The sequence below is a fragment of the Protopterus annectens genome, chromosome 4.part1, assembly GCF_019279795.1.
Source record: "Protopterus annectens isolate FY-2018-M chromosome 4.part1, PAN1.0, whole genome shotgun sequence".
NCBI classification, from domain to species: Eukaryota; Metazoa; Chordata; order Ceratodontiformes; family Protopteridae; genus Protopterus; species Protopterus annectens.
Genome location: NC_056734.1, coordinates 967846320 through 967871942, shown reverse-complemented (window position 1 = coordinate 967871942; position 25623 = coordinate 967846320). Strand labels below are relative to the sequence as shown.

Here is a 25623-nt window from a genome sequence, read left to right as displayed (position 1 = left end):
TCCCTCTTTGAATATGTATATGTATACTAGCTGCAATGATACATAAGTGTACAGAGAATATTCTAAGATACTGTAGCTTCAGGCTTACTACACAAGTATTAATTGTGTTAAAGTTTTGCCATTCTAAGCATCCAAATTAAATTCTTTTGGCTTTACAACAAAACCGACAGCTGTTTAAATCATTTAAGTTTATAAATATTTGCAGACAGCATCTGAATAATGCTTTTCATATTTGACAGGCTTTCTTATACTTTCTTATACTTTTTTTGCAGCATATTCTGTGGAGGGTCTGTACTTCATATTTTGAAAAGTTGTGGTTTGCTTTTTTGCAGTGTGAGATAGTGGTGTATTTCTGTTTTCTTCCCCTTTTTCTCCACTATAGTGTGACCATGATGTTGGTATATATAAGTTAAAGGGGTGAGCAAGTCTCCAACATGAGGTATGCCAGGGCCTTGACTCACTGTAACAAAAGAAAAAAAATTGAATTTAGGTAAAGGATATTCACATAGGAGGCCTTTTTATGTCATACCGATCAGGTTGCATATTTGCAAATTTTATTTGGTGTAGATCTATATTAATTTATGTTGGTGGCACCAAACATATAACAAAACATTTTCATGACAGAAAAGCAGTTGAACAGTGCCAAACAACGTTTCTCTAGTAGTTGCAGATAGAATGATGTAAAACACACAGCATTTAAAACCAAAAGAAAAAGAGGGACTCATAATCAGAACAATGGAATCTTAGTACCTTTTCTTTTACAATTCTTTACATCATAATGGCCTCCATGTATTCATTTAAAGGATTTTTGTATCATTAATCACATGGCTTAAATCCTTGTATGAATACAGAGCGCTAATGAAATGACTTGTGTTATTACTTCAGTTAAGATGTCATTGCTTTCTGAATGTTTAAATGGAACTGAATCGAATGTTTTTTAATTATCTTTAAAAAGCTTTTGCATAAGTATTGGACTTCTCACGTTTGGTAAAATATTTTTACTGCACAGTCCAGATTTCATTTGCTGTTTTTTTTCGTTATATAATTTTGTTTGACTGCTAGTGGTTTTAGAGCAAGTGACCATATGGCTGGCTAAAGGTGAAGGGGAGGGCAGTACTGCATTTGATTGCTTCAGCTGATGATCAGTCACCATGGTGACTTACCACAACTAAGGATGGGCAGCAGAAGCAGTTAATGAAAGCATTAGGCTGCATTCTAAGGGAGAATGTTTTAAGTATGAGAGAAGCCATAGCTGACCAAAATGACAAAGTGAGAGCAAAGACACTGGAACCCAGATGTGATGAAATACCTTTTATAGGGCCAACTTAAGGTTTGCAATTACTCAAGCTTTGGGTTAACAGGGCTTCATTTTTAAAATGGGCATATCATTTTTTTTCTACCTTGTTGGTACAGAAAGAGCAAGATGAGTTTCTTTCAAGTCATAATACAGCCTGAGCTACATACAGTAGTACGCAGTTTGTGACCTGGTACTGAATTCTCACTTACTTGAGTACTCTGAAAGATGCTTTTCTTTATTCTGGCAATTATTTTAGGAGTATAAGATTGGCTTGAGTGCCTTCTGTGTGGAGTCTACATGTCCTCCCCGTGGTTGAGTAATGTTTAAAGACATGCAGGTAGGTGCTTGCATGAATGGCTGTCAACTCGGCACCGTATAAATCCACTGCCAATCATTAGTGGACCGGAGTTCCGCTGTGGTGACCCCCTAACCAGGAACAGCCGAAAGAAAAGATAAGATATCATATGCTGTTATTAATATGGATACAGTTTAAATAGTGTTTTTGCACTTATACATTTATACTTTTTGGTCATTTTTGAAAGAATTATATGAACTATCTTAGGACTTTTCTATTATGCTCCAGAGAGATGGTACAACATTTTGTAAACAAACAGCTTTTGTGCTTTGTATTCTAAGTTGCACTTGTTTTCCATGACAGAAAACAAAATGCTATCATTGAAGATACACGTATAATTTCCAGTTATTTGAAACATTTAAGTTTTATTGTCCAGTATTTATATCATCTTGGAAAAATAGTGCATATTTCAAGAGACAGTTAAGACACACTTGAGTAAGGAGATGTTGCAATTCCTGTTCTCCCAATGGTAGAATATGGGAGCTAGAGAGGGTAAGAGTATAGAGAAGGACTTGGAAAAATAAATATTTACATTAAGGTCCAATCAGAAGAAAAAGCTGAGGTTGTAGAAATCACATCCAGGGAGTTGACAGAGAGATGCCTAGACAGGGGGGGGGGGTTAGGGGTAGTAGTCTCAAACTGTTAGCAATACAGTCCTCCAGCACAGAGAGAAATAGAAGAATTATTGGGAATAATCAGTGTCAGGGCAGTCAACTAGGGAGACAGGCTTGGGAATGGTAAGCAGATTCAGAGATTTACAACGGTATGACTGCACCTTTCAATTAAGATGGAAGGGCGTTAGGGCATGTCGAAGATGCAGAAGGCAGCAGATACTCAATGAGTAGGAAAAAAGGAAGTATTAGAGTTGACATAGCAAAAGCGAAAAATATACCAACTCAGGCAACGGCTGGACAGTATTACTCTGTAGGGCAAAGCGTCTAGGTATGAACATGGGGACCTGCAAGCAGTGATCCAAGAAGGCAGCGTGGGCATTACTGGTACTACTTAAACATGGGTGAGGGATACGAGCTGGTGGGACATAGAAGTTCCAGGTATAGCTTGTTCAGGGATAGGAAGTAAAGCTGTGGAGAAATGATGAACATAAGGAAGGTTATCAAATATGAGGTCAGAAAGAGGAAGGAATACCAGCCCATGAAAATAACGAGGAGAGGGGCAGGATTGCTACCCAGGATAAATGCCCTAATGGTTAAGCCAGATAGGTGGAGAAAAGGGGTGGACGGATACAGTGTACAGACCGCTTGACATGCAAGGAAGGACAATAAAACACTGGGGAAACAAATAAAGGGTTAGGGTAAGAGGATTACAGTCATGGAAAATCTGAATCTTCTAACACCCGACTAGAAGAATCCATTCTCAAGTATACATAGGGAACAGGATTTGGCTGAAATTTTGCACCATAAGGAATTCAGTCATGTGATGCAGGACTCGATCAGAGAGGATAGAATTCTGAATGCAATTTTAACCAAGGTGGTGGGAGTCAGGGATGTCCAGGTGAAGGCACCAGTGCCCAACAGTAACCATGTTACTGTCAGGTGTGGAATAGGGATGAAGGTGAGAATACAATCACAAATGTGATGGCATAGGAGCTTAGGAAAGTGGGTAATGATAAATATGGGAAAAGGTCAAAGATGAATTAGGCGACTGGGGACAAACTGAGGTAGAGAACTATCTACTGGAATGGGCATGCATGTAGTAGTAAAACTAAGGAATAAGGGTTCAAGGGTTCAAGGAAGAGGTGAGTATAAAAAGAGAAGGCCAATGTGGCTTCATAGGCAGGTGACACTAGTGAATAGGGAGGCAATCAGAATGACAACAAAAGAGGTGAAGACAGCAAAGGTGCAAAGACATAGAATGAAAGGAAATTAGCAGAATTAATCAAGAAGGGAAACTATTTTTGGTACATACCAGAAAGGAGGGAGGAAATGATAAAACTAGCTAGACTGAGTACGGGAGTGAGATCACAGAAGGTTGTGAAAAAGTACAGGTAAGGAAGAAACACTTTGTTTCAGTCTTCACAAAAAAAGCAAGCTGACTGTGCAATGCATACATCACAATAAGAAGGGTTTAGGCTGAGACAAAACTGTCTTAAACAGGGATTAGGTTGGCAGCCTTCAAGAGTCCTCAATAATTTAGCCAGTGTGACAGCAAATCCCTTGACTGAGGTCTTCAATAGATCACTGACCAGTGCAGAAGGGTCTGGTAACTGAAAGACAACTGAGGTATGTTTTGGAAAGTGAGGGGGGAGAGGAAAAATACAGGAAAGTATAAGCTCTGGCAGGCAAAGTCAGAGATTCCCAAGGGAAAGGCTAGTTGCTTTTCTGGAAGACAGTACTCTCCAGAACAAGTAACATGGGTTCATGTCATCAGGGCAGATAAATGATTTCTAGTGCTGACTACATCTTTGTTATGGATGAGGAGTCTTTGGACAACCTTACTTCAATCATTTAATAACATATGTACGCTTAAACCAGTCTAACTATATGTAGAAGCTAGTTAAATGTAGGAGAAATAATGCTACATATACAGGCAAAAATCATAATTATGCCTAAATCATAGCAGGTGAGAGGCAATGGCATGTGTGTGGACAAAACAAGCCCTTCATTAGTCAGTTTCAGTAATGCACCATACTCATTTTTTTAATCAGCAAAATACAAATGTAATGGTGTAGGTAAACCATTCGTACAGTAAAACAAGCATACAAAGAACAAAAGTAATGGAGGCAATGGAGCACAGCTTCTAAAAACCAGTATTCTTTATTTCAGTTGCAAACAGGTGAGCGCTTTTGCAGCCAAAGCTGCTTCATCAGACAAACATAGTGTAAAACTGTGATGCTTTTGAATAGGCAGCAGCCAGTCATACATCAGACTCAATTAAGAATAAGACTATTTAAAGACAACAGCTCATTTAAAACATGAAACATCATAATACTTGTCATTAAAAATCATTAAAAATATTTTAAAAAAGGAAACATGTCATAATCCCACCCTAAGTATTAGACCAGCTGATACGGGAGGATCTATGGTGATTATGGACTATGCTTTTTATAGTAATGCTGTGAATGTTATGCTTAACAATATGGTATATGCTTCTTTAACCATAGAGCAAGTGAAACAATGTATTAATAGAATTTACAACAAACGTTTTGAATGCTTACAACTAGGACAGATTAACTTAGAACTTTACAACTACTTTTTAGTATCTGAACCTATTATACCTATTATACAGGCTACGCCTAAGATCCACAAACACCCGAGTACACACCCCACGAGACCTATAGTAGCAGGGAGAGGGTGGTGCACTGAACCCCTGTATGCTCATTTTTTTTTAATACCTCATACATAATTAGCTAATTCATTGCATGACCTTAATAGTACAAATAATAGAATCTAACAATTACGAACAGCTTCCAGACATAATAAAATCATGTGTGAGACAATTACAATAACCATAATTCACTGAAATTTATAAAAAAGTATTTTATGAAATTTTATGAAAATATTAATTTTTATGAAAGTATTAATCGCTTTTTAGCTGGTTCTGTCACCTAGATGCACATCATAATAGCAGTAGCTGTGTATAATCCCTGACCACTCATTTCATTCTACAACTGATAAATTAGTTAATGCAGATATACATTTACAAGTATCCCATCTGAGTTTGAGGCGATTATACTGCTTTATCTTTGTACTCATTCGTGATTACAGAAAGAGAAGTGTGACTCTAAAACTATTTTAATTATCTTCAAGTCTGCACATATTTCATCTAAAGAACAGACTGTTCATTCGGAGTAACATTAGAAATAATAATGTACATTTCTATCTGTTCATCTTTATTCTAACACCTGTTTGCACTAAATAAGGATTTTAATATGATATTAGAGAACAAAAAGTGTAACTTGCTATCTGTTGGGAACCTTAACTCATTAACACACACATGCTTAATTGAAATAATCCTTATTAGTCATTGCTAGAAGTACAAATGGTTTTGTAATAATATTGATTTGAGAGATTTAGAGTCATTTGAGCTTTCAAATAACTTTAAATACATGCTGTTCCAGTAATTCAAAGTTGAAATCTATCATGCTACCTTATACTAGATTAAGACTATACCCGACTATTACAACTTAAGAATTTGAACCTTCCCAAGGTGTCTTTCCGATTACATTCTTTTGTTACTAAAGTGAGTTTTCAGAATTAATTAAAAGCATAAGAATGATTTGGGTGTTATCTTAATCATAGCTAGCAGGTCCATAAGTAAGTATTTGGCAATCATTATGCAAAGCATTACATGCCTAGTCACAAACCCATATTCAAAAGTTTCCTCCAAGACAGACCAGGATTGAATTTGAAGCTGCTCATCCAATTATCTAGGTTTACATTGGAGGTGGTAAAGTGCTACTCTGCTCTTACTTTATGGGATTCTTTTAAGTTTATGCTTAATGGTAAGTTTCTTAAAGAAACTGTTACATTCAGATGAAAGGGCTCATGAGTAGATCAAACATAAACATTTCCTGCCCTGCTACTAGACTAAACTACAAGGAGAGCAAAGGTAAATCAGCTTAACATAATCACCCTTATTTAACTGAAGTGGGATCCATATCAAGTATACCAGCAGTATACACTCTTAAATAATTCACTTTTAAATTTTGTGATTGGCCTGAAAAAAATCTTGCCTTTGTACTGCATCAGTTTTCATTTATGAAGTAAGATAATAACAGCTATCAGTTGTTATTCACACAGTTTACCATAACAGCAAAAATGTGTAACAACAGGGGGTTTAAATCTGGAAAAACTTGTTTTACAGATAAATACCTAACCATTGAAAATAAAAAAGTAATTTTAGAAAGTTTTAAACAGTTCCAAGTACAACCTGACAATGCCTTCTTATATAATGGAAGGATACATTAATCACCAAGATACCAAAATAATGCTAACCCTCATAATTATTCCCCAATATCCTTGTCAAACTTTTACAATAAACTGCTTTTGACTATTTGAACAAGGAGATTTAAAAAATATATGCATGCTTTCATTCGTACAGAGACAAAAAAAGATATGTACTCACCATAATGTTCCATCCGTGTTGTCAATTTTCATTCTTACTCAACTGTAGGGATTGGATCTGACTCAAACGCGACTTCCAGCTCATGGAACACTGAAACTCTTGAGCTCCCTCCTTTACCAACAATGCCTTCATCATCTTACATACCTCAAATCTTCTTTGCTGCCCATAGACCTAAAGAGAAATAAAGAATCATGAAATATCAGAATCTGGAACTCAAACAAAGTAACAGCTGTTCCCGTAGTTCGAACTTTCCAAGAGCAAAGCAAGGAGGGGGTTGGTTGGAGGAAAGATGAGGAAGAATGAAAATGGACAACACCGATGGAACGTTATGCTGAGTACATAACTTCTTTATCCGACGCTGTCATTTTCATTCATTCCTCAACTATTGGGACAGAGTCCCCAGCTACCTTAATCCAGGGAGGGCTCTAAAGAAAGATATTTCTCTGCACAACTGAGCCAAAAGCTGCTCTTCCCTTAAAGACCAGATCCAATTTGTAAAGTGCAATAAAGATATGAGGATTAGCCCAAGTTGCAGCTGCAGAAATATCATCCAAGGAAGTTCTAGAAAAAAAGGCTGAAGAAATTGGCATAGACCTGGTGGAATGGGCTTTTGGTGGTTTTGGTAAAGGAAAAAACAAAAGTGATACAATCAGTCAACCATTTGCTAAAGTCACGTTAGAAATTGGTTTGCCTAATTTTCATTCAGAAAAACACAACAAATAATTGTTTATATTTCCTCAATTCTTTGGTTTTGTGAAGGTAAAAACATAATTGTCTGTGAACATCCAACAGATGTAACATATATTCTTTTTTGAGAAATTTGGAAAGAAGACTGAAGGTTGATATCCTGCTTAATATTGGATTCTGACTACATCTTAGATAGAAAGGAAGGACTGGTCTGTAAAGATACTCTATCCTTGTGAAAAATTCAAATAAGGGGGTTTAGACGACAGATCCTGGAGTGCTGTCACCCTTCTGCAACAAGTAACAGCAACTAAGAAGATAGTTTTCCAGCTCAAACATTTTAGTTCACACTTAGTTGATGGTTCAGAAGAGGGCTGGATTAAGGCCTGTACAACAATATTTAAATCCCAAGGAGGAGTAGGATCCTTTAAGGAGGTCTAAGTAGAAATGTTCCTCTGAGAAAGGCTCTGCAAAGCTTGGAAGATGCTAATGTTGAATTATTTACTCCTATATGAAAATTAGAAATGGCTGCTAATTGTACTTAAACAGCTGCGGAGCTAGCCAATTAACTGAAAATCATAGATAAAATTCAAGAACCTTAGAAACTAGAGCTGAAAAGGGTCTGAAATCTAAATATTGTTTGTGCCCCAGAAAACAAACCTTTTCCATTTACTTTTGTAAACATTTCAAATGGAAACTTTGTGGGATGATACAAGAATGTGAAGAACAGGGGAGGAGAGCCTGGATTGTCCAGCAATTAATGAAATTGGAGAAACCATGCAGTCAGCTTGAAGCCTAAAATGTCTGGATGACTCCAGGTGGATGTACAAGATGAGCCAAAGAAAGGGAAACCAGATCTGACAAGGCCAGTAAGGTGCAATGAGGATAACTTTGCTCTTCAATCGAGATGCTTTCTGGAGAAATTTGGGATTGAGGGGTACTGGGGTGCATAAGGGAGACCTGAGGGCCAAGTGTGAAACAGAGCATCTCTTGGGGACTCCCCCACCTGGGGGATCAGGGCAAAGAACCTGCTGCATTTGTTGAGGGATAAGGGCAAAGAACCTGCTGCACTTATTGTTGAGGGGAGATGCAGATTGTAGCATGGTTGGCCCCATCCACAGAAAATCCTCTCCACTATCTTCATGTTGAGAGGCCACTCGTGGGGCATTAGAATAGACCTGCTTAACTTGTCTACAATCATGCTGGATTTCCCTGGGATGTGCATTGCAATCAGAAAGTGAATGGATGAGATCACCCATTGCCATACTCTTATAGCTTCTCGATAAAGAGGGTAAGATCTGGTTCCTCCTTGTTTGTTAATGTACCAGGCCACTGACATATTGTCTGCCTGAATTGCAATAGTCCCATTTGGGAGAGTGTCTCGGAAGGCCTGCAATGCTAGGAGGGCAGCTCTCATTTCCAGGTCATTGATACACATGTTGGCCTCTTCAGGGGACTATGTATCTTAGACCGTCCTTCCCAATAGGTGCCCCCCCCACCTGATGTGAGAGGCAATCTTGGTCACTGTGGCCTTGGGTTGAGGGAGAAGAAAAGGGTGGCCTTCTTGTATTTGACTGGAATGGATACACCCCAGAAGGTAATGTTTGCAAGCTTGCATTATTTTACCTAACTGGATAAAGGTTGTTAGATAATAGTCCATTGAGTTGCAAGTGTCCACTGAAGGATCCTTATACATTACCTTGTCAACGGTACAAGAGTAATTGCCACTGACATGGATCCCAGTGCTTGGAGAATCTGAAAGAGAAGAACTTTAAATAATGTTTTTTGACCTGGCAATGAATTGTCTGAACCTGGTACAGAGGGAGAGAAGCTATTTGAGTGACCATATCGAAGAGAGCACTGATGAATTCTAATATCTGAGTTGGTTTGAGTTGAGATTTGTTGTAATTGACTGAAATCTCCAGACAAGAGCAAAACTGGAGTAAGTAGTCCTGCACTTGGATTAGATGATGCCTGGTCAGAGTGGTTATGAGCCAGTCGTCCAGATAAGGAAACACTCCGAATCCCAGTAGTCTCAAGTGAGCTGCAACTACTGCTATACACTTAGCACTCAGTAAACACCCTGGGGCTGTGATGTGACCAAAGGGCAGTGATCTGAATTGGTAATGACTGGCTCCCAACTGGATGTGTAGATATCTCCAGGAATGTCTGTTTGAACCACATTTTCCTTTTTGCCTGATAGTTCTGTTACTGTAAAGCTGCTGTAATGTTTTTGTGAACCATTTTGACCTAAAATGAGTTCAGAATTATGCCAATAAGTTACCATCTCTAACTAATGCTTGTATGGGAAGATATGACCCATACACATCTATAACAGAGCTATATGATGCTGAAATTCCATTGAGCTAGATACTAAGAAATATAATTACTGTCTAACACATTATCTAACTACTGCTAGGCATTTCTGGTGAACTACTTTGTAACTGGGACTACACTGGTGTGTTTTAAATATTTCTTAATGTACCATTGATAAAGAGGGCTAAATACTGTTTTTATTTCTGCTATTGTATAACTAGCCTAAGACTGTGTATTTATTACCCAGTATTTTCTGCTCTGCTTAATACTGCCCACTCCCCATTTGCAGATGTTCTACTCACCTCACCCTAACCTCTATAAAATTTACTTGCTACATTTTGTTACTGAAAATATAACTCTGCTGCTTTGCCTCTCCCTCGGGACTGTACTCTGTGATCTGAAGCTGTGGAGGTCTACTACTTGCCCCACCATCTTCCACCACAGAGCTGCACTTGCTATTAAAACCTGTAGGTGTTTTTTTCATTAAAGTATCTTAATTGTTGCTCTGAGTGAGTAGTGTGAACGGACATTAAGGGCTGCCATAGACCCTCCTTTTTCTTTGCAACTGACTTAAAATTAACAGCATCCCTTAATTAACAGTCGACCCTGACTTTCATCCTGATTTACTACTGCCCATAAAAGTTGCAGTGGTGTTGCCAGTCACAGTTAAATATAATCACACTTTAACTAGTACCTTACCTACTCTAGTTCAGTGTTTCAGTTCTTTGCTGAGTTCCTTACCTTGTGGAGTTGATTCAGCCCACTCCGTTCACCCTCGCTCTCCACCTGCCCCCTTATCCCACCTGCCCCACCTATACCCAATTTTATTCATAACCACAATTATCTGACTTCCTTAACACCTCCCACCAACCTATTGCATCATCCTCCAACCATTGCCCTCTCTCTTTCCTTTCACCACCTGCTCATTAATGTGTTCTGTGGTACTCTGCCACATCACACTATCCTTTCTTCCTCTAATAACTTAACTCCACATATACTACCCACCACCCCTTCAACTCTCACCATGCTTGCACCTTCTATTTTCTTAGCAATTTTCCTCTCCCTAGGCTACAATCTAACTTCCTACCACTCCGCTATCACTAACCAAAATCAACTAAACTCCCCTGTGCTAACCTATTCAAACACTCACCACCATAATCGCATATACGTTTCACCTACCATCTTCAACCACACCCCCTTTGAGCTCACCAAGCTCACCTACAAAGAAACTAATTATAAAAAACTACCCAGTTTACTCATACACCATATGATCGCCAGGTACCTACACACACTGACCACTGCTACTAACCAACTTGCACTCAGTGGCGACATCCACCCTAACCCAGGCCCCTCTACTACTACACCTACTGCTACAAACCTACTTGGACCTAATATCCCTTGCAAGCAAAAACCATCTGACCTGTTAATACTCAGTATAAACACCCGCAGCATCATGAATAAAACTGAAGAGCTGCATGCCTCTATATCCTTCTTTAACCCTGACACTGTACTCCTAACCGAGACCTAGATCAAGCCCCACATCAAAGATACCACCATAGCCCCTACTGGTTACAGCATCCTTAAATGTGATTAAATAGCTAAAAGAGGCAGGGACATTGCCCTACTTTACAAGCACAACCTTACTCTCCAACAAATAGGTAAAGATATCCCCACTTTTGGCTATGCAGAAACCCTGTTTGCAAATATAAAATTAAACCAGCAGAAACAACTCAACATTATAGGTGTCTGCTTACCACCAGATGACAGTATTGTCACTCTAGAGTCCATTTTACATTGGACTTCCACAACCCTCCCTCAAGAGACACTTATCCTGGGGGACTTCAGCACTGATCGGGCCTCTATTATGGCATCCCCCCAGAAGTACCACTTAAACCTATTTAACTTCACACAGCTTATCCAAACCCCCACCCGTATAGACAAATCCACTAAAAAGGAATCCATATTAGACTGGATCCTAACCAACAAGCCTTCATCTGCCAATATATCTGGTATGGTACCCGACTCCCACAGTGATCACCTACCCACATTCATACTAAGACCGCACACAAAACCCATAAAACCCCCATCCTACTTTCTATCCGTAGTTCCAAAAAGTTCCTATCAGACCAATTCACCAACACCTTAAAAAAAATAAATCAGTCACCTCTTAAAACTCTACCATTAGATGAAGCTGTGGAGTACTTTAATATTATCTTCTTAGGTATCCTTAATCTTATGGCCCCACAATGTATAATTCGTACTAAAACCAATCCAGCCCCCTGGATCTCAAAGGACACAATATCCCTTCTCAAATAACGAGACATAGCTTGGGCAACCTGGCGTACCAGCAAAACAAGTACAAATCAACAATACTTCCTACAGCTCAGAAACAAAGCAAAAAAAAACTAATATGTACTGACAAAAAAGTTATTATATCCAGCTACAAAGAAACCCACTACAGCAATCCAAAAAAATTCTGTTCCGCAATCAATCACATTCTCCAATCAGGCAAAATTACCTCCCTAAACCCTAACATTGAACGTGACAACAATGATATTACCACCCAGTTTAATGACTATTTCACCTCCTCCATCCAAAAGTTATTCAACAATTTCCCCACTACTACTACTACAAATACCCCCAAAATACAAAACGGTCACCATAAGACCAACACCCAATTCTCTCTTAAACCAGTTCCAACTGACCTAATTCATAAACACCTTGCCAAATTGAAACCCACCATTCTCGCTGCTGATAAACTCCCCGCTGACAACCTCAGGATTGCCGCCTCTGCCATCGCCTACCCTTTTCCATACTCATCAACAGATCCATAGCTGAATACACTGTCCCCTCTCTCTGGACAGTTTCTTACATAGTCCCCCCTACACAAAGGTGGTTCCTTAACAGAACTTCATTATTATCGCCCCATAGCTATACTATCTCCCCTATCAAAAATCTTAGAAAATTGTGTACATACCCAACTACTGAATCATCTTCTTCAATATAACCTGCTAGCAAATTCCCAACATGGATTTCAGTCAAACCATAGTACCACCTCTGCACTTATATCCTTTACTGACCACGTCAACCAACAAAGAAATCTTGGTAACTGAGTATCTCTTGTCTTCCTAGACCTGTCAAAAGCATTTGACACGGTATCTCACTGCAAATTATTATCGACCCTCTCCCAGCTCAATCTGGATAACTCCTCTCTACTGTGGTTTAAAAAGTATCTGTCCCTCCGGCAAGAAACTGTTAAATGGCATAACTCTCTCTCCCCTCTCCTTCCAGTGGGACAAGGTGTTCCACAAGGATCCATTCTTGGTCCCTTACTATTTTCCATCTTTACCAATAACCTCCCCTCGGCTACCCAATAAACTAATATAGTACAGTATGCTGGTGACACCACCCTTATTTGCTTAGCCCCCTCTGTACAATTACTCCAAGACAGACCCCAGCAAGCCTTCACTACTATAGAAAAATGGCTAAATTCCTCCCTTCAAGTACTAAACTCATCTAAGACCCAACTCATGATCTTCCACCCATCCAAAACCCATCCAAAACGTTCACCACTACCTCACCATTCTCAATAACATCCTCCAACAATACCTTTATCACACCAGTAACTCAAACCAAGCTACTAGGTGTAGCTATTGACCAAACCCTAAAATTTGACAAACATATAGCACTAACAATTGCCAAAGTTCATAAAAAACTAGGTTCACTCTACCGCTGCAAGAGCTTCCTCACACAGGAATCCCAAATCACTATCACTCGTACCCATCTACTCTCCACCTTACTATATGCTTCCCCAGTTCTACCTAACCTAAACAAATCTGACCTTCTTAAACTATCTACCTGCTACAATAAAATTTCAAAAATTGCAACCAATGCTAAGTTTTGTTCTCATCACTGCCTCTCTCTAAGACAACTAGGATGGTTAGAACTCCCTAACCTACTAAAATACAATCAACTTCTCCTGACCCATCAGCTGCTATACCAACCAAATAAAATACCTGCCCTCTCTGGTCTGCTCACCTTCCAGAATACTTCACATCAACTAAGATCTTCCAATACCGCCCTACTGACTGTTACCAATTGCTTTCATAGCTCACACCAATCTCTTTATTCCTATGCAGTTGCTAAGGGCTGGAACTCTCCTCTGACATTAGATGTCTAAATAGTAAAAATACTTTCAAATCCCTACTAAAAGTTCTATTCAAAACTTGGATATGTTCCTGTAGAGAACCAGACTAATTTCACCTGTTCCTGACTTTCAACATCTCTAGATCACAGGTGTACTGTGTAGTTTTATTTAGTGCCTAGTACTGTGAACCAGGTGTTTAGGCCACCTTTATAATTATGATTTCTAGTTTATGACTAGAAATGACTTATCAATAACTCTCCTTCAGCTATGCTCCCACGAGCATTTTCTAAGCTCTCCCTTCTCTATTATCTGCTTATTTCTTATGATTCAACATTGTAAATATTGTATATAGCTTTTCATTACTAATTTCTTTTCTGAAATTGTGCATGTATAGTCTATCCTCATTTTACTTAAAAGTATGTATATAAAACATCTTCTCACCTAATATGTGAGTGTGCACACTAAAGAAAATGTACAAACAATAAGTCCACGCTCAATGCTTTTCTGCTTATTATGCATATTTTCAAGGTACTTACTTGTAACTGTTTCCATATTATGGAAGACTGACATCCTTGTATTTTTGTACCTAATCTGTATTATGTACCTTGGAGCTTTTCTCCCCGGGCCTCCACTGAAAACGGGTCACTCTGACCCAGTGGATTTCCCCGGTAATCATACTGGAAATAAATAAATAAATAAATGACCTTGTTTGTCTATGGAAACGTCTTTTTGAATTTATGTTCCAGCAATTTCTATACTTGTATAATATCTTGTTTAATTGTTTCTCAATATTCTAACCACTGCATGTTACATCAATTGTAAAACTCTGATTTTTTTACTCTTGTTATATGTTCTATGCTCTTTGTACAAAATATCTAAGTTTATGTAATTTTTTTATCATTTTTTATAATTTTTTACTATGTATCTGGAGCTTTTCTCCCCGAGCCTCTGCTGAAAATGGTCAACTTGTGTCCAGTCGGACTAACCCAGTAAACAACCAGAAAATAAAATAAAATAAATAAAATAAATTTTATAAGATAGCATGCATCCTGAAGATCTAATGAGCATAGTCAGTCATCCTTGTGCAGAAAAAGCAGAACAGACTGAATTTTGACCATCCAGAACTTTGTAAACTGAATGGATTAATTTGGTTTGCTGAAATTCAAGACTGGTCTCCAGTACCCTGTTTTCTTTGGCACTAGAAAGATTTCTGAATAAGTTACAGACTCTTTCTGGTCTTTCGGGACCTCTTGGAAGATGCTGCTTCCCCCTGACTGGGTGAAACATTGGAGATTTTGTTTAATACTAGCAGGGGTGGATAGGAAAATGGTATAATATAGCCTCTGGATATTATCATCCGCACCCATGAATCTTTTGCAATTTCCAGCCAGGCTCACTAGTGCAGGGATAAGTGACCACCAACCACCTCTAGAGATGCACAATTGGGCCTCCTTTCAGGAGCACTGTTAGGATCTGTTAAAAAGTATCCCTAGATCCCACCTCTGCTATGGGAATACATCTTCTGTAAGCACTGCCCCCTCTGCCCCTAGGGGAACTGTCTCCATGTGGATCTGGGATGGGACCCTGGGTTTTTGTGAACCACATTTTCCATCCGCCTCATTGGTTCCTAGAAAAAGTCCACTGAGGAGTCAAAAAATATACGCACACAACAGACAGGGTTTTTCCCCTTCCTGTTTACACCTAGAGAGTGTGTCTTTAACTTTGGAGTCAAATAAGGAACTTCCACTAAAAGCAGCACTGATGAAGAAAGATTTGAAGGGTTCTGCAAAGAAACACAAGTGCATCCAGGCATGTCTTTGATAGAAATGGCAGAACCCGCTGTCTGTGAGGTACCTTCAGCCATGTGGGAGATAAGCCTCATGGATGAGTTTGAAATGGACTGAAGGGTAGACAGCAGCGAAGAGATGGCGCTCTCTACCTCTGAGGAAGTGATCTCAGAGAGGGATTTGGAAAGTTTGTTAATCTAATCTTTCTGATGTCCCATGAAATGTGCCATATAATTCAGAGACCTAAGAGCGAAGGTCACTAAAGCATAGACATGCTTCCCAAATCTGTCCAGCACCCTAGACTACTTGTTAGGGGGGTGGACAGAGGAACTTTGTTCTGCCAGTTCCTTCTTAGTGGCCATCACTACGACCATGGCATCAACAGTTACTCCCTTACTCCAGTAAGTTTTATCCTTGGGTGGCTCCAGTTATCCTTTCTGGTCTCTTAGGGATAGGCTCAATCATGTCAGGCTCCTTCCACACCCATCAAGAGACCAAATCAATGAGATCATCACCGAGCGGAGTTATCCAGGAGGTAGATGGGCCAGCTCCAAAGGCCTCCGAGAACACTGACATCTCTTGGGAAGGGTTATCAGGGGACCAAGGACCCCTTTGTGTTAGGAGTACTAAGATGTCTCCAAAGGAGACATAATTGGGTGGTGATCTGAGGGCCCTTCTCCTTCATCAAAGTCAGTGTTCTGGGTGACAGACTCTTGTGGATAGTCTATGTGCCTCCTTTTGCATTTCCTCTTTCTAGACACTTATTCAATGGGATTCTCTGGAGAGGTGTTAGAAGAGATTAATATACCTTGTTGGGTGGTCTGGAGACTGGTTTGGGCTGGCTGTCCCAGTGGAATGGATGACTGAGGCTCTGGATACAGAATCAAATGAGACTGGATAGTTGGAGATGAAGAGGGAAGAGAAGTCTGAACTCTGGGAACAGAGGAGGCTCTCTCCACTACCTTGAAGGCAGACCACCCTGGAGAAAAGAACACTAATGGATCCAATAAAACAGGCTTACGGATCATCAGTTCCCTTCACCCCAACAGCAAGCTACTTGAGGAGGGAATCAGAGCTGAGTTCTCCAACGCCAAAACTCCTAGGGGCAGAGACAGCTACAACAACTATAGAGTTGAGTCCAACACCATGGAGCCGGTGCCAATGCTACAGCTCCGAGAGTTTCCAGCTCTGAAGTACTGGGAGCCAGACTAGCCAGAGACTATTAGACTTGAAGATTCCAATATCTTCGGATCCAAGGCAGATAACTCCAGTACTTTCAGATCTCATGACTCTGAAACCAAAGACTGTCAAAGAAGGAGCTAATAATGGAGGAGTAGTGCTGACAGTTGGAGTCGGGAGAACTCCCATTTGTATGTGCATCCTGAGAAACTTCCTCATCATCCTGTCCACATCAGTCTCTGTAAGGCTCTTGATCAAATGAATGAGGGTCTTGAACAGGGCAGAGGAGATTGTGCCAAAAAGGCTGATGAGAGCCAAGAGAAGATTGGATCCAGCAAACGTTAAGGTGAATGGATCCGAGGAGATTTATCAGATCTAGGATTTCGATCTGAAGTTGTCAGATCAGAATTTTTTGCTAATTTAGGAGGCGGCTCAGATAATAGGGTCCAAAGTAGCAGATGTTGATGGATCCAGAGATCTGTTACATGATTCTTTAGCATGAGAATCTCATTTTTTGTCTGCTGTTTTGGGGTTTTGAGACACAGAGGCAGTAGAAACAGGTCTAGAGACCAGCAATCTCTTAAGAATTAGTTTATTTTTCCTAGAAGCAGGTTTAGAGGGCAGCAATCCCCTAAGAATTAGTTTATTTGCTTTGTCGCTTAAGGCAAGGGCATTAAACCCTTTGCAAATGTCACAGAGTCGAGATGGGATGAGCCTAAACAATAAACATAACTTGCAATGTGTGTCTGAGTTGGGTATTTTGTGGCCACAGGCCACACATTTTTTAAAAGTAGAAAAAACACAGCAACCAGCAACGATTAAACCAAACAGCTTTTAGTAACAACCATCTGGTACCTCAGCCTTTCACTTCAAGGATACAACACTGTGTTCATGCTCCCAATTTATATCAGGTGAACCCCACCAATAATTAAATCCCATTAAATTCTTAAAGTACACAGTGCCAATTACAAGCATCCATTTAAACATTATTTAAATACTTAAATTATTAAAACTTCTCTTACAATTAAATATAAAATTCACATATCATTGAAAATACATTCAGTCAGATTGCTTATTTACATGTCTGTTGACAGAATCATTATATTATTTATATTACCTTAATTCCAAAAAGAAAAAGAAAACTGGAAACAAACAACAAATGTTTAATCCAAGTTCAAGTTCGCAAGTAGACACTTTCACCTTCAAGGCTTCTTCAGGTGAAATAAATACTATCAATTAAACAACATAACTTAAATACATTTTAAAAAGTCACATGACTCTAATTACACCTTCTGATGCAGTATATTTAAATAAGGCCTTAAAGTAAAACTGTCATTAAGACCAGGTGGTACAAATGCTCTCATTCTTAAAATCCATCTCATCTCTTCATTTTCAGTTAAACGTTTTATATTCCCACCCAGCAATGGTCTATAAATTACTTTTAAAATCATAAACGTAAAACTATGTTGATCACCTTTCTCTATAATGTGTTTACTAAGAGCATTCGTGACTACTCTATGTCTAATATCACTGAGATGACAGGCTATACGCTCTTTAAATTTCCTGTTTGTCATATCCACATAAAAAGCATCACAGATGCACACACACCTAAATATATTAAATTGCTTGTGTTGCAATTCCCATATGCATGTAAAACTAACTCTCTACCTGTCATAGGATGTTTAATAGACTTCTCTGTGAACATATGCTTACAGTAAACACAATTCCCACATTCAGCTGTTTTTTTGGATTTATATTGGATCTGCCAATGCTCAAACCCTCCTTGAAAACTTTCCATTCTCAACTTTTCCTCAATCTATGTACTTCTCTCTGTAATACTCACATAACTACTGGTCTGATTTGATTAAAAAACAAAAAAAAAAAACAAACAAACAAAAAAAAAACACCTGATTTTTGTACTTTATATTCCTTTCTGCTTAACTAATATATGTACAACCAATTGTTATCTGTATAAGATTTAGCTGTATTCGACTTGTATAAAATCTATACTAATGTACTTAATGTTATACTTGTATGTACTGGAGCTTTTCTCCCCGGGCCTCTGCTGAAAAAGGGCCTCGGCTCAGTCAGACATTCCCAGTCAACAAATGTAAAATAAATAAATAATAATAAATATTAAATTCAATATTAAATCAAGTTGACCTCTAAATTAAGGCCCTTTGGGTGAAGTGTTCCAAAGTTCAAAATCATTTTGCTTTTTAGTACATTTAGTTTCTGGCTCATATCATCCTCCATATGAACTAGGTTGATCTAATATACTAAAAGAGAATGAACTATCACTCCTTCCATGCTCATTGTTAAAATACTCTCCTATAAGACTCCTAAAATTCCTATTTTGAATGTCACCTAAGTGTTCCAAAATCCTAACTTAGACCGCCTTCTTGGTTTGACCTATATACCACTTGATACTCTCACACCCACATCCCACAATATAAACCACCCCACAGGATTTGCATGTAAACCTTCCTTTAGAAGCAAATTTACATCCATTGATCTAGCTACCAGAAATATTCCTCACTTACACCTTGCAACACCCACAACCAAAAGATCCTAGCATTTGCTGGGGCACACTATATAATGGTATATTTAACAACTCCTTTAGGTTCAAATATCTCTTAAATGAGAACTTTATTGCATCAGGAAATATGTCCCCCACCATCTCATCTAAGCAAACAATATACCAAAATTCCACAATCAATTTCCTCATTATTCCAGAAAATGGGGAAAATCTGGACACAAAATACAAATCTTTTCCAGAATATGAAGGTTTGAGGTTCCTCACAACACATTGTACTCTTCCAGCATTAACCCCATGTGTTCCCACACCGTTTCCAACAAGACATCTCAAAGCCCTATCCAGAACTCCTTCTTTATAATCTCTCTTAACTAATCTCTTCCTACCATCGAACAAGAACTCATTTTCACATTTACTCTCTGAGGTATTATGTGCAATATACTTAAATTCACCTAAGGGTAGTGAATCTATAAGATGGCAGGAGGGGGTGCATACTCTTGGCAAACAAAAAATTATTGATTGCAGTGGGTTTCCTAAATGGTCTGTTTTGGACATTAGATGTACTATCAATATAAAACTCTACATCCAAAAACTGAATAGTAGAGTTACCCCCATCATAGAGAATTTCAAGCCATGAGCATTCTTATTCATTTCTGCCCAATTTTTTTAAAATTTCCTAAGGGTGACCCCTACAAATAAAAAACAAATCATCAGTAAATGTCTTATATAACACCACATGCTCTCTGTAAAAATCAGTACCATAAATGAATTATTTTTCAGAAAAACCCATAGAAATTATTGCATATGTTGGTGTCTAGGGGGTACCCATAGCTGTACCTTTCCTCTGGAGAAAAATTTTATTGCCAAACTTAAAATAATTGTGAGTCAAAAAAATTTCAAGCAGCCTTACAACAAAAGCAATTTCAGACCCATCTCCCATGATTTCCCAAACAGCCTCCATCTGTTCTGTATGTTGGTATACAAAGAGCTCACATTTACTGAAACCCAATAAAAATCTTCTTGCCATTTTACTGTACTAACAACATCACATAAATGATCTATATCATATTATTGCAAAATGAAAATGTTGAACGGCACAACAGCAAAAGTGCCGACATGTCAAGGGTCTGTTTTTAAGATCACAGTACAGTGAAGATTGGGATATTTGCCCTTTCCTCACTGTAGTGTGATCTCCGAGTTGGAATATATATTTAGTGCACAGCCCCCCACAATACTGAATTCGAGTTTTGGCATTTTCGCTCTTGTGAGCGTTCAATATTATCAGTTTGCGATATTATGATATAGATGCACATAAACATTCAGTATTTTTAATATGAGCTGGGACTCTTTCCAAAAATTCCTTAAATACATAATCTAAAAAGATCCCAACATTATACAAAACTGAATGGCTCCCAGAAACAATTGGTCTACCCGGTGGGTTTACAAGGTCTTTATGCAATTCGGGAATAGCAAGACTGAGTCACAGGTTTTTACAATAAATAACTTTTTAACATCTTCACTCAACAAAAAAAAAAAAACAATCTTTCACCCCTCTTCAATAATTCAAGAAGTTCACCATTAAACTGAATAGCTGGATTTTCAGTTAAGCTAACATAATTCTCCTCCACCAACAATAATTCTAAACCCATTTTATCATATTGAGCCCTTGACATAATGACCCAGTTGCCCCCTTGTCAGCCTGCTTGAACACAATGTTTCAAAACACCTCTTAACTTGTTCAATTCTTGTCATTTTAATTTTGTTAAATTAAATTGCTTACATGACTTCAAGAATTTGGTGTATTCAAATTCCACCCTTTTACACAACACTTGTTCAAACATACAAGCTGCAAAAGAACACTTAGGTAGTACAAAGTTGCTAATAACAGGAAGAGATGGAATCACAAATTTTGTATAACCAGTATTAAAACTGGTAACATTTACATCATTTAAATCTTCCTCATCCTTAAAAAATGAATCATATTCATAAGTAGAATGATTTAACAATGTCTCAACAGCTTTCTCAATATTTACATTTATGTCAGAAGCATCAACAGCGGTCTTTCTTTTGTTAAAATAAAAAATACACTGCAATTTCCTACAAAATTGTTTAACTTCTAACAGAACCTCTGCTAATGTTGGTATCTTTGTTGGGGACAAATTTGGTACCCTGACTTAACAAACTCTCACTTGCTTCTGATAATGCAAAATCTGACAAAATGACAATTTTCAAATCATTGTTCCTACTTACTAACACATTAGAGTCCTGAAAATATGGAGCGTTGTTCATTCTTAACAAGGAGTGAACCGATGTCCGTACATTAGAACTTGATTTAAAAGTTCAACTACATGACCATTACTTAAGTATTTTTGCCTTTGGACTGATTCTTTTGCCCTTTCACTTGGTTTCCCTGGGAAAAAAAACAACTTTATCTTTTCCCAAGGACTGGCTCAAAGAGTCCACCATCTCCTCACCCTCCAAATCTTCAAAGGATGCACTCTTTTTAGCCAGCATTTCAAAAGAAGATATGGATGAGTCCCCTCTTTCTGGAAACAGAGTTTGACTTCTTTTAGATTTGGGCTGCCCCCAGTGTGGTGTACGTTGCCAGGAATAAACCATTCCAATACAAAAGTCACCAATATCCCTGACAAGTTCTTTCTTTTTTTCGGGCAACTACTTCCATTTCAGCCTTCTCAGGTTTTAATTTAATGTCACTCATTTTATTGGAAAACACAGTTTCCGAGGATTCGTTGGCAAGCTTTTGTTGCAGTTCAATGATTTGATGCTGCAGCTTTTTGTTGGTCCACATGTTTCTATTAATCAAAATGTGGATCCAACTCAAAGTACACTCTAGTGAAACCTTCTTCCATTCTTCCAGCAAATCCTGCTCGTCTTTAAAAAATTCCCAGGCTGGAAGTTTATCAATCCTCATACTCCTTGGGGTAATGCCCAAATCCAAATATTTCTCCAAGAGTTTAGTGTCAAAAAACAGATTTACCTATTAGGTCATAAGCTTTTCCAGATGTTCAAATTGCACATTAGAATTGGTCTCATCAGACAACAGCCCTAGGTCTTGAACAGCCAATTTAGCATACCTCTCCTTAACGAATTCTGACAAACAGCAACTTGTTCTGCTCCATTGGGGTTCGAAATACCCCTGGAATCACCTATGCTTTGTCCAACAACATGACAAAAAACAAGAAAAGCCCTCATGAGAAAACAGTGGAAAAAATAGACAGCAAGCAGCAACGATTAAACCAAATAGCTTTTAGTAACAACCATCTGGTACCTTGGCCTTTCGCCTTCATGGATACTACATTGTGTTCATGCTACCAATTTATACCAGGTGAACCCCACCAATAATTAAATCCCATTACATTCTTAAAGTGCACAGTGCCAATTAACACACATTTTTTCTAAATCCGGAAGGTTTGAAAGGCATAGTAAAAACAGCTAAAGGTGACAGAAAAATCCTTAAACTTTTTTTTTAATATATTAACAGATAAAGGATTAGAAAAGAGAAGAAAAATACCAACAATGGTAATTAAAAGTAAAGTACTAAACTATAAAGTACTATGCAGAATACCAACAATGGTATTTAAGAGATACTCTAAGAGTAAACTAGTAAGAAATTTAACAGTAACTTTTTTAAAGAGAAGGAAAAAGAGCAAGGATATTAGAATAACTGAACAGAAATTAACTTACATAAACAATTTAACACTCAGTCAAGAGTTTTCAGTGACCACGTCCGAATATTATGGCAGCAAATGAGATCGGAGGTATGTAAGGTGATGAGGGCATTGTGGATAAAGGCAGGAGTTCAGTTTCAGTGTTCCACAAGCTGGAAGAAGCGTCTGAGTCAGATCCAAGTATCGGATCCGAACCCAACAGTTGAGGAATAAATGGAAATGACAACATCAGATTATGCATTTAGTATTAAGAAACAGCCTAGAGACTATGCTTATATTATCAATAATGCCAATTTCAAATTCCTTTGTCTTTATTTATTTTAGTCAGTGAACAGGGCAACATGTATACAGAAGTACTACTTTTAGGGGACATCAGCATCACCCAAATGGAGATTAAGAGAGAAATTAGAGGAAAGAAAAATACTGGCACAAGAAAATTTGTCAGAAGCTTCAAATAAAAAAATGTGTTCATTAATACAATTTATAGCAAGTATTATATAGACCAAAAAACCTTGGGTCATTTGGAAAAAGACGTGAATGAGGAAGTGCAAAAATATAAAGAACAAAATCTATAGAGTTTTGAAAGGTATAAAAAAGAAATATGAAGATGGGAAAGAAAGAGAGCTCTGAAAAACTGCAGTATTTATTCAAAGGAAAAAGCCAAATTAATCAATACAAAAAAGCCACCCCAAAGATATTCAGAAAGAAATACAGGCAAAGGCATCTGGATATGGAAAACTTCACAATACAAAAAATAAGATCACAAAGAGGGATCAAAGAACAAAAGATTAGCCAAACAGAAGGTAAAAAATAGAAACTGAAGTTATGGAATACCTATAAAGTTAAAGCTTTAGTCTAGGAAGGCTAACACAGGTTATATCACAGCATGATGGAACAAAGAGTCCCCCAAGTAAGGAGAAACAGGAGGAACAAGAGACATCTGAAGAAGAAAACTGGACATGCGAAAGAAAAAGAGATTTAATATGGTACAAAATTATTCAATGGAGAAAGCAAAACTAATTAATACAAAAAGAGCAGAACCAAAGACATTTAAAGAGAAACACAGGCAGAGACATCTAGATATGGAAAATTTTACAATACAAAAAATAAGAAAACAAAGAGGAAAAGTAAAAAAGATGATTAGTAATGAGAAATTAAAGAAACAGAAACTGAGGTTATGGATTTCCTGCGAAGTGGAGGATCTAGTATAGAAAATCTAGCTCTGATAACATCACAGCAGGATAGAGCAATGGATCCACAAATTAAGGAGAAACCAGTGGAGCAGGAAACATCTGATCAGTTGCCATATGAAGATACTTTAGAGCCTTCCACAGGAAACCAGTACAAAAGTTCAACTGGAGTTGCACAGCAAGGGAAGGAACAGGAAACTGTGGCAACTCTGATGCGGTCAGTGTTCTGGAGTAATAGGCCAGTGACTTTCCATATGAAAGAACAACGGATGACACATGATAAAACGGAAGTGAATGTGGCACAGGAAGATATGCTGGAGTTTTCTATGCAATGCCTGCAGGAAGTGAAGAACAAAAAATGTGCCCTCAGTTTAGAAGAAAATGATCTAACAGAAGAGTTGCTTGATTTAATACAGATGGACTGTGATTAAAATCAATGAAAGAGAAAGACTACAGAAAGTCAATAAAACTCAAACAGTTTGATAAAACAAATGAACACAGTAATTAGGACTGTTCATAGAGATTTACGCAATATTACAGAAGTAAATGGGATATATTATTGTGCAGCCAAATTGACAACAGATAAAGCCGTACCACAAAAATACAGAGCAGTAAGGGAATGGAAGGGGAGAAATTAAATACCATCATGGAAGTATTAAACAGAGTAAACTATAAAGCTATTAAGAAAGAAGTGTCACTGCTAGAAGAGTATAGAAGAGAGAAAGTACCCAGAAAGACAGATGTGATAAAAGCAATGAGTGTATCAGATCAGCATGTATCATGCACTATCGCAAATAATACACTAACAATATCAGCACAAGCAGAAAAATATAGAAAATATGCAGATAAATATAAAAGAAAAGTAGAATATATGCAATTTATTAATGACCTAAAAAGGTTTTATAGAGAATTGGAAAACAAGGCAAAAGGAATTGAAACACCACCAAAAAAAGAAGAAATAAATACATTTTGGAGAAATGTCTATGAAGATCCTGTGGAAGATAAAGATGGTAAATGAATAGAAGAAGTAAAAGAAAGAATAAGAAGTTCAAATGTACAGGATATGAAATGGGATGAAGTAACGGCTAGAGAGATTGAAACAAAGTTAAGAAAAGCGCCTAACTGGAAAACCCTAAGCCCGGATGCAGTACTTAACTTCTGGCTAAAAGTATTAACATCTTTACATGAAGATTTAGCCATGAGTAAGAACTATTTATCTGCACCACAAAAATCACCAAAACCCAACAATCAAACTCAAAATTAAATTAAATTAAAACACCACAAAAGCGGATGGAACAGAGCAAATAAATTTATTTTATAGAACTACAAAATAAAAACATGATCACTAAGTGCTTTTG

At 37.9% G+C, this 25623-nt stretch overlaps 1 protein-coding gene across 2 annotated transcripts in view; it reads right to left on the bottom strand.

Moving 5' to 3' along the window:
* ECEL1 (endothelin converting enzyme like 1) overlaps positions 1–25623 on the bottom strand; it is a 2857191-nt gene that overhangs the window by 69778 nt on the left and 2761790 nt on the right. The gene's annotated exons all lie outside the window — the stretch shown is intronic.